Source organism: Mus caroli, unplaced genomic scaffold, assembly GCF_978045245.1.
Source record: "Mus caroli unplaced genomic scaffold, Mus_caroli_1 scaffold_8, whole genome shotgun sequence".
NCBI classification, from domain to species: domain Eukaryota; kingdom Metazoa; phylum Chordata; class Mammalia; order Rodentia; family Muridae; genus Mus; species Mus caroli.
The window spans coordinates 22,979,864-22,989,446 of NW_028227263.1; positions in this window are offsets into that span (position 1 = coordinate 22,979,864).

Consider the following 9,583-nt stretch of genomic DNA (forward strand, 5'->3'; position numbering starts at 1 on the left):
ATGCTTCCTGCCATGATGAGAATGGAGTAAACCTCCAAACTGTAAGCCAGCTCCAGTTCATGTTCTCCTTTATAAGAGTTGCCTTGGTCATGATGCCTCTTTATAGCAATAAAACCTTAACTACAACTCCATCTTTAGTTTTGGTTGACCCATGCCTAACCCCCTCCTCTCAATGGACATTTTTTGAAGTACCACGTTTTATTAGTTTTCATTGCTGAGGTTCAGATGTTCCTCTGAGGATGGATGTGCTGATTAGGTTTTTGTCATTTTGACACATGCTAGGATCATCTGGGAAGTGGAAACTTAAATTGAGAAAGTGTTTCCATTGGATTGGCCTGTAGGCAAGTCTATGGTGACTTTTTTTTGACGTGGGAGGGCCTAGAGCATCCCTGAGCTATTGGGCCTGGGTCACAGGAGAAAGCAGTTTGAGCAACCCATGAGAAGCAAGCTACTAAGCAAAGTTCCTCCATGGCCCCTGAATCAGTTCCTGCTTCTAGGTCCTTGCCCTGATTGAGTTCCTGTCCTGGCTTCCCTCACGAGGCAGGACAAGTGATGGAGACATGTAAGCCAAGTAAGCACAATTCTACTCAAGCTGCTTTTGGTCATGGTCTTTTTTTTGCAGCAGTGGAAACCAAGCAAGAGGCTAGCCTCTGCTATTCCTATTTCAGTTGGTCAGATAGACTCAGAGAAACTTTAGATAGCTTCTTTTATGTCTCGCATTAGAAGCTGGGAGAGCTCAAATTTCCTGAGGCCTGTACCCAGACTTTTTACATCGGGGTTACTGGTGTGAATGAATAAGAACAGGAAAGTGCTTTGCTGGGAGGAGAGTCAGCACTATTCTGTCCGTCCCGCGTAGAAACCTTATTAGCTGCTTAATAAGAAAATATAGCACAAAGCACCGTTAAGTAGAAACTAGGTGTGGTGAGGCATGTCTGTAAGTTCTAGCAATCAGAAGTTCAAGGTTATCTCAATTACACAGTGAGTTTGAGGGCAACCTGGGATGCTCAAGACTGTCTCACCAAAACAACCAACCAACAAATAAGAGGATAACCAGGTAATTAAAACTGCATGAAGACATTATTGATTTATTAGAGAGGAAGCAGTTGAAGGGAATTTCAACGCCCCTAGTTTTGGGGAATTAATGATAAAATGGAATTAACACTTGGAGACGGGTACTCTGGGCACTGATGGTTAGATTTGTATGCAAGGGCTGGGACTGAAGAAAAACGCATTGGGGGTGTCTTCCCAGGACAGTTTCCAGCTGCAGACTGGGATCAGCTGGTATCATGGGAGGAAGAATCAGGAGACAGGAAATATTGCTAGGGGTGCTCAGGAGAAGAGAAAGAGCCTGGTCCTTTTGCAGCCCCAGTCACCCTCTAATGCCCTCAGAGAACAGAACCTAGCAGGAAACAGCTAGAAATGCAGAGATGTGCTCTTCCAGTTGCTGGCTCCTGGATCACAAGACCTCAGTGTTGAGTTTGGGGCTGAGAGATAACAGCTTAACAACTGGCACAGGGCCAGGTTGGCCAGAACCTCATCTCACTTCCCTGGGGATAAGAATTCTGGTGGAATGAAGGAAAGTGCCCTTGAGCTCATGGACTTTTGGCATGTGAGTAGTCCTAGGGAAGAGGTACCACCCTTCAGGGGCTCCTGAAGGCTCATACAGCATCCCAGGGATAGCCAGCATTGGCATCTACAAGGTGGGTGAAAGGAGGATTGTGACAGCAAGAGATGAGAAGATGTTGGCACTGCCTTCATTCCTATTACTCTTTATGGAGCCTACAAACATGGAGGAGAGTGGGAAAACAAGAAGGTGTGTGTGTGTGTGTGTGTGTGTGTGTGTGTGTGTGTGAAAGAGAAAGATGGGCAGAGGGAGAGGGAGAGGGAGAGGGAGAGGGAGAGGGAGAGGGAGAGAGCATTCAAGGGATTTGTGTTTTTATTTTGACTCTTTGCAATCAGAAATAAGACTTCAGTTCTTGTCCACGAAGGACCATAAGAGCTGTACAGTGTAAGCCTGGAGTTAGCTGAATATCACCTTATAGTTTTAACACTAAGTCTGTGCATGATTACTGATTAGAAACTTGAATTTGGATACTGTTGGAGACTTTGGGGAAATAAAATTCATTCTTTAGTCTGGTGCTCCATGTTACAATTAAACACCAGTTCAAATGATGAAAATACACTGATGTCATAAATACTTAGCGAGTATCTACTGTGTATAGGTCTTGTGCTAGATCGACAACCCTGAATGAGATGCAAGCCTCGAAGAAGCCTTTGGAACATTTGCAGGGAATAAAGCAGTCACGGGAATTAGCAATCTGTGTAGCTAGCCACTTGACAGGGATGGGCCCTTGTTCTCAGAGGTGGTCAGATGAGGGATTCTATACCTGGGGGAGATGTCACAGACAAGGTGAGCTATCATTTAGATATTAAAGGATTATCAGGATTTAGGCACTCCTAAGGGCAGAAACCATTCGTTACTCCCCAGAACAGCCACTCTGGAGGAAAAAGTGCATCATTTTCCTTTGTGCTTCTTGGAAACAAAGCTAGAGATCTTACCAGACACGATATTAAGACTTAATACAAAGATCTGCTTAAAAACGTGTGACATGTGAACCAGAGCCAACAAAAGGAGCCATTGATCAGAGGGTTGCGCCTGGAAACAGGCATCATCAGGGTGACTCAGCAGAGCCATAGAAAAGGACAGTGTTCTCATAAACAGTGCTGGGACAATAGGGGACCAGGACAGAGAAAACATAAAATTAGACCCTTACATCATACCTGCACAAAATCTATTCCAAGAGCATTATGGATCTAACTTTTAGAAGGCAAATAATAAAGCTTTTAGGAGATAATATGAAAGAATGTTTTCCTGACCTCAGGAGAAAATTCTTAAGTAAGATACAAATCACCAGCTATGGATTTGGCTCTGCTCAAATAAGAACTTCTCTTTATTAAAAGGCATTAGTAAGGGCTAGGGCTATGGCTCAGTGGTAGAGTATTTGCCTGTTTTCCATAAGCCCTGAATTTGATCTCTAACACCAAAGGGAAACTTCATTAGTAAGAAAGACTTCATTAAAAGGTGAAAAGATGAGCCCCACATGGGAAAAGAGTTGTAATGCAGAATAAAAGGTGTCTTATCTAGAATACAAGTACCCTTCAAGCCAAGTGTTCAGGTACACAGATAATACTACCAATGCAGAGGCTGAGGCAGAGGGATCATAGCTTTGATGTCAAACTGGGGTGCCTAGAGAAACCTTGACTCTAAACAATTAAAACAAAAGTACTATAAATCACTAAGAAAAATACAAACCAACAAGAAAAAAAGAAACACAAAATACAAACCTCATGGCCAATACAAATGTGAACATCTTCAACATATGAACAATCCATTTTAGGTAAACTGAAGCCACGGCGAGTGGTAAGCAGCCTTCAGGATGGCCCGGAATGATCGCCATGCCCTGGTGTTTGTAATCTCCCATGTATTATCAGAGCTAGTGTGTATGATCAACCGAAAATGATGATATGCTGCTCCCGAGTTTAGTTTATGAAAGTCACGTGGAGTTCCATCTGGGTGTCCCCCCCCCATTAGTTTGCTTGGGGAAGCCTGCTGTCCTGTCATAAGCAGTTCCCCGAGGACACTGTGGTCCAACCAATGGAGGCTCCCAGCCGCCAGCTGTATCAGGGAGCTGGAAACACATCTTCCTGCTCAGTTCAACTTCCAAATGACTGTGGCTCTGGATAACATCTTGACCTCAGACTCTTGAGAGACTCAGAACCATCCAACTAAGCCATCTCTGGATTCTTTTTTTTTTTTAAAGATTTATTTATTTATTTATTTATTTATTTATTTATTTATTTATTTATTTATTATATGTAAGTACACTGTAGCTGTCCTCAGACACTCCAGAAGAGAGAGTCAGATCTTGTTACGGATGGTTGTGAGCCACCATGTGGTTGCTGGGATTTGAACTCCTGACCTTTGGAAGAGCAGTCGGGTGCTCTTACCCACTGAGCCATCTCACCAGCCCCCCATCTCTGGATTCTTAACCCAAGAACAGGTGTGAGAAAATGCCTACTGTCTTGTGATTTCTGAAGGCCATCTATTATTCTGCAGCAATAGCCAACAGAGACAGGGAGGGGTACCAGACAGGATGCTCAGTGTTGGTACAGATGCAGAACCATGGGAAAGCAGCAGCACACAGGAAGAGTGTCAGAATCACTTTGCAAAGCCAGGTGTCTGCACCTATAATTTTAGAGCTTTGTTACTTGGCGTTTTTTTACTCCTAGATACATACATACTTTACAGAAGTACGCTGTCTTGGGTACCAGGGATCACGCACAGTGTTCAATGGAGGCAATGTCTGTGATAGCCTCATATTGGGAGTCACCCGCATGACCATTCCAAAGGGAATGGATAAATGAATTTGGATGTATCATTATGCATGTTATTAATAGGCTTCAGGGCTATGTGGCTCCGTGCTACATGGAAGTAAACAGGCCTGATTGCCTTTCGATGCAGCTTGTTCAGGACACAGCTGCCCAGAGGCCTATGATTTTCTGCTCTCTGCTCTGTGGATTGTTCTGGGGCATTTTATGTGGTGAAACTATGAGCCCAAACGAGGAATTGATCCTCTTTTTTCCTGATTATTTATTTATTTTTATTTTATTTGCATTGGTGTTTTGCTTTCATATATATGTCTGTGAGAGGGTGTTGGATTGCCTTGAACTGGAGTCACAGAGAGTTGCAAGCTGCTGCTGCTGCTGCTGTGTGTGTGTGTGTGTGTGTGTGTGTTGGTTCTCTGGAAAATCCATCAATGCCCTTAACCACTGAGTATTCTCTCCAGCCCCAAGGAATTGATTTTTTAAAAAAAGGCCTTGTGGACCTTTTTTTGTTTGGTTGTTTTTTTTTTCAAGACAGGGTTTCTCTGTGTACTCCTGAATGTCCTGGAACTCACCGTATAGACCAGGCTGGCTTCCAATTCAGAGATCTATCTGCCTCTGCCTCCTGAGTGCTGGGATCAAAGTCATGTGCTAGCACTCCCTGGCAGGAATTGATTCTCGAAAGGGTAGGATTGTGGTTACTCCTGGAAGTGAATATAATTGGGAGGGGACTTGGGGTCTGATCAGATTTTCTTTTTTTAATTTTTAAATTGTTTTTGAGAGAGGGTCTCACCATATAGTCTTGGCTGACCTAGAACTCAGTATATAAATGAGGCTGTCCTCAAATTCACAGAGATCCATTTGTTCTGCCTCCAGAGTGCTGGGATTAAAAGCATGTGCCACTATGCCCAGCTGAGAATTCTGTTTCTTGGTCTGGTGGGACTCTCCTAGGTGATATGTAGCCTCCTGAAGGAGACACCCAGGAAGCTGAGTAGGGGCTCAGGAGGCTCAGAGAGTCACAGGCTTTACAAGGCCTTTCTCCAAGGTATGTATGAAAAGCACACAATTGCTGGGGAGAGAAGACTGCCCGTGAAACTGCCTGCACTCGGATCAGGAGGGCCAGGGATGCAGGTTTTGATAGTCAGCCATGCTGGGGTGGGCTTTTCAGCGATGATGCAACTATCTTTGCGTCATCCATGCTGCTGTAAGTAACCTCTCACCCTTGCTGCTGTAACCTCTCACTCTTGCTGCTCTAACCCCTGACCCATGCTGCTGTAACCTCTCACCCTTGCTGCTCTAACCCCTGACCCATGCTCCTGTAACCTCTCACCCTTCCTGCTCTAACCCCTGACCCTTGCTGCTGGAACCTCTCACCCTTGCTGCTGTAACCTCTCACCCTTGCTGCTGGAACCTCTCACCCTTGCTGCTGTAACCTCTCACCCTTGCTGCTCTAACCCCTGACCCATGCTCCTGTAACCTCTGACCCTTGCTGCTCTAACCTCTCACCCTTGCTGCTGGAACCTCTCACCCTTGCTGCTGTAAGCGGCCTCTGTAAACCCATTGGCTCACAAAGCTAGATTTGGGTGGAATCTCGTCTCTGGTCCGTTGCTGGTGCCCTATGTGGTGTGAGCAGACACTTGCTCATATCTCCTTATATGGTGATACAACAGGTGCTCACTGTACACATTTTCCCCAGTTATGTATTTGTGCCTTCTAAATGTAGATGCTGTCTATTTCTCAATAACATGTCAAAACACAATGAGCAGACTAAGAACCATGCATCACAGACTGAGAGAACACGCTCTGTTTAATAAACACTAACATGATTTAGTTAGTGCTGGGGATGGACAGCATGGCCAACGAATAGAGCCTGGAGAAGGGTACATGAAGATCAATGTAGGAGGGACTAGAGAGCTGGCTCAGTGGTTAAGGGCGCTTTGTAGAGGACCTGGGTTCAGTTTCCAGCACCCACATTAGGTGGCTTGCAACTGTCTATGTAATTCCGGGGGATCTCTGTATATTCAGGTGCCTGTGGAGACCAGAAGAGGGCACTAGATTCCCTGGACCTGGAGGTGCAGGCAGTTGTAGAGACTGGGTGCTGTAGGGTGCTGGGACCTGAACCCAGGTCCTCTACAGGAGTGGTAAGCACTCTTCACTGCGGAGCCATCTCTTCAGCGTCAACTATTCTTCCCTTAACAGAGTCTTTTCTATTTTTTTATTTTTAGTCTCTTCTTTGCTTGAGGACACATGGACCCAGATACTTCGGCAGGTGTCCCAGGACTCAGATCCACACCTATAACAATAGAACCAAGGGTTTTACAAGTGTAAAGCACCCCCTGGACCCCCAGCTCCATGACCAGCCTCTAACTTTCCTTTCATGCTCTTAGTGGACTTTGGAGTTTGGTCCTAGCTGCTCAGCAGAGTCTCTGGCAGAGAGCTTCCTAAACGCCTTACAGCGGGTCCTGTCAGATTTTGATTCAGCAGGTCCAGCCTGAAGCATGCAGACCATCATGGAGTGGGGTGCGGGGAGGGGGGACAGCCAGCCTCTGGTGGAAACTGGAAGTCACCTGCCATGGCTAGCTTGTTGCCATGTCTGAACAACTTATTTCCCCTAGTCACCCACTTCGCCCAGTGTTTGCCCAGACTGACAAGCTCAGCATCTTATAAAATGTAATTACATTTGCCTCCAAGTCAGTTTCTCTTTGAGTGGGAAAGCCAGGCCCTATTCAAGGGTGTTATCTCATCTGACTTGCTTTCCAAGCGCCTATTCACCACTGAGCCACAGTGCCTTACGGGCCTTTTAAATGCCCACCGGTTCCTTACTTTAAGGCAAATGTTTGTTTTCAGCTTCTTGCAGCCCATCCCCCTCATCTCTCTCTCTCTTTTTTTTTCCTTCATTCAGCACTGCAGCAAGCTTGCCACACACCCCAGATAACTGCCTGTTTACCCATCACCTTTGTTTCTGGGCTCTAAGTCTCTTCCTATCATCAGGAAACATTCTCTCCATCCTCCGGTGACTCGTCTTTATCTGCCTTTCCGGGAGAAACGTTATCAATGGCATTCTGAACAGCTATGTAAATTAAATCTATTCCTCTCACCCCCACTCTTTATTTATGGCTTCACCACTAACTTCCTCTTCGAGTAAGCGGTGCACTTTCCCCCCTAACAAATAAATGAAAGACAGCTTTTTTCATTTGAAGATACTCGCCTGTTAAATCTAGTGCGACCAGAAGGCTCTATGTGCATCGGACAGACTGTTTTATGCCTGGTAATCATTAATGGCATCCCTTTCTACTTGAAAAATAAAGTAGCCTGCTTTGGATGATGAGTTTATGGCCAGCTTGCTAAAAGTCTATGTAGTCTAGATGAATGACGGCTGCATGATTTGTCGTGTGGACTGACATCCCCACAGAGACACGCACTAGCGATGTGGGTTTGATGTTCATGAACCTTAATCTCCCAAGTCTGATCTCTGGGTCACCCGTAGCAGTCACCCCAGGAAATTGTTAGAGACATTGAGTCTCAGGCCACCCCCTCCCCCAGATCTATTAAAGAAATAAAAGCCTGCTAGCCTTTCAATAGCATTAAAAGTAAGCAATGCAGAAGGGGAGGCAACACTCAGTCAGTGCCCGAGGCACCAGAGGACATGAGACTGGAACCTCAACACCCATGGGAAAGCTGGGCATGAAGGCAATGCCTGTAATCCCAGTGCTGGGCATGGGGAGCTGGGGGAATCCCCAGGGCTCACTCACTTGCCAGTCTAGCATAATCAGAAACTTCAGGATCTGTGAGAGACCTTGTCTCAAGAAAATAAGGCAGAGAATGATTGAAGATGACAACTGATCTCGACCTCTAACTTTCATATGAACATGTACCTATGCATGCTCATGTGCACGCACGCACACACACACACACACACCCCATATACCACACATACACATGCTCACAAATACATATGTGCATACAAACGTACTCACTACATACACTCACATACACACACATAGACACACACCATACACCACACAAACACATGTACACAAATATACCACACACACATGCACAAAGATATTCACCACGCACACACATATGCCACACACAAATATACTCAACATGTATACAAATATACCATACACACATGCACACATGTACAAACATACTCAACACACACATACTCACATACACATACACATACAAACATATTCACTATGCACACACATACACACACACACTCACTCACATGCATCTAAATATACCACATACACATACAAACATATTCACTATACACATACACACACACACACACACTCACTTACTCACATGTATCCAAATATACCATATATACATACAAACATATTCACTACACACACATACACACACACTCACACTCACACTCACATGCACACATGCATGCAGACACTCATGTGCGTGTGTGCAACACACATACCACATACAGGAGAAATATTTCAAGGTTGGGAATAGAGTTTCTGCTTAGCCTATGTAGGTTCCTGGGTTCCCTACCTAGTAACAAAATGAATGAATGAATGAATGAGTAAATACACCACTCAGTGCATTTTTATAGCAAACTGCAGAAACAACAGATAAGGACATAGAACAATACACCTGCAATCAGGATAACTTTCCTTTAAAAAGTGGACAAGTGTGTAAGTGAGCATGATGAAACCTCATTTAGTTGTCACTAATAAAAAAAAAAACACCCTTCTTTAAAACAGTCCAAAGGCTGACATGGTCTAGGGAAAGAACCTAAATTGTTCTATTTATGATTATTATGGAGTTGTTGGCTAAATATTTTGACTTGCATGAATGCTTCATGTCCGTGTTTTGCATTAAAAATGCACTCACAAAGGAAAATGGAAAGAAAAAAAGAGCCTTGTCATTATTACTGTTTCCTGTTTCCATTCTCTGTTGTACGCCAAGCTTGAGTTCACTCTCTTGGAGGAAAAAAAATAGTACTGAATTCATATTTCCAATAACAACCCTCCTCTGTCAAAGGTATTTATTTTGGCTCATGAGAACCATGTTCTTGCTAAACTATGATTTAGTTTTCATGGTGCTGTGGTTGGCATGAGTGCCCATGGCCCTGGGTTTGGCATGAGTATCCCATGGCACTGTGGTGTGGATGAGTGTCCTATGGCATGTGGTTGGGATGAGTGTCCCATGGTACTACGGATTGGATGGGTGC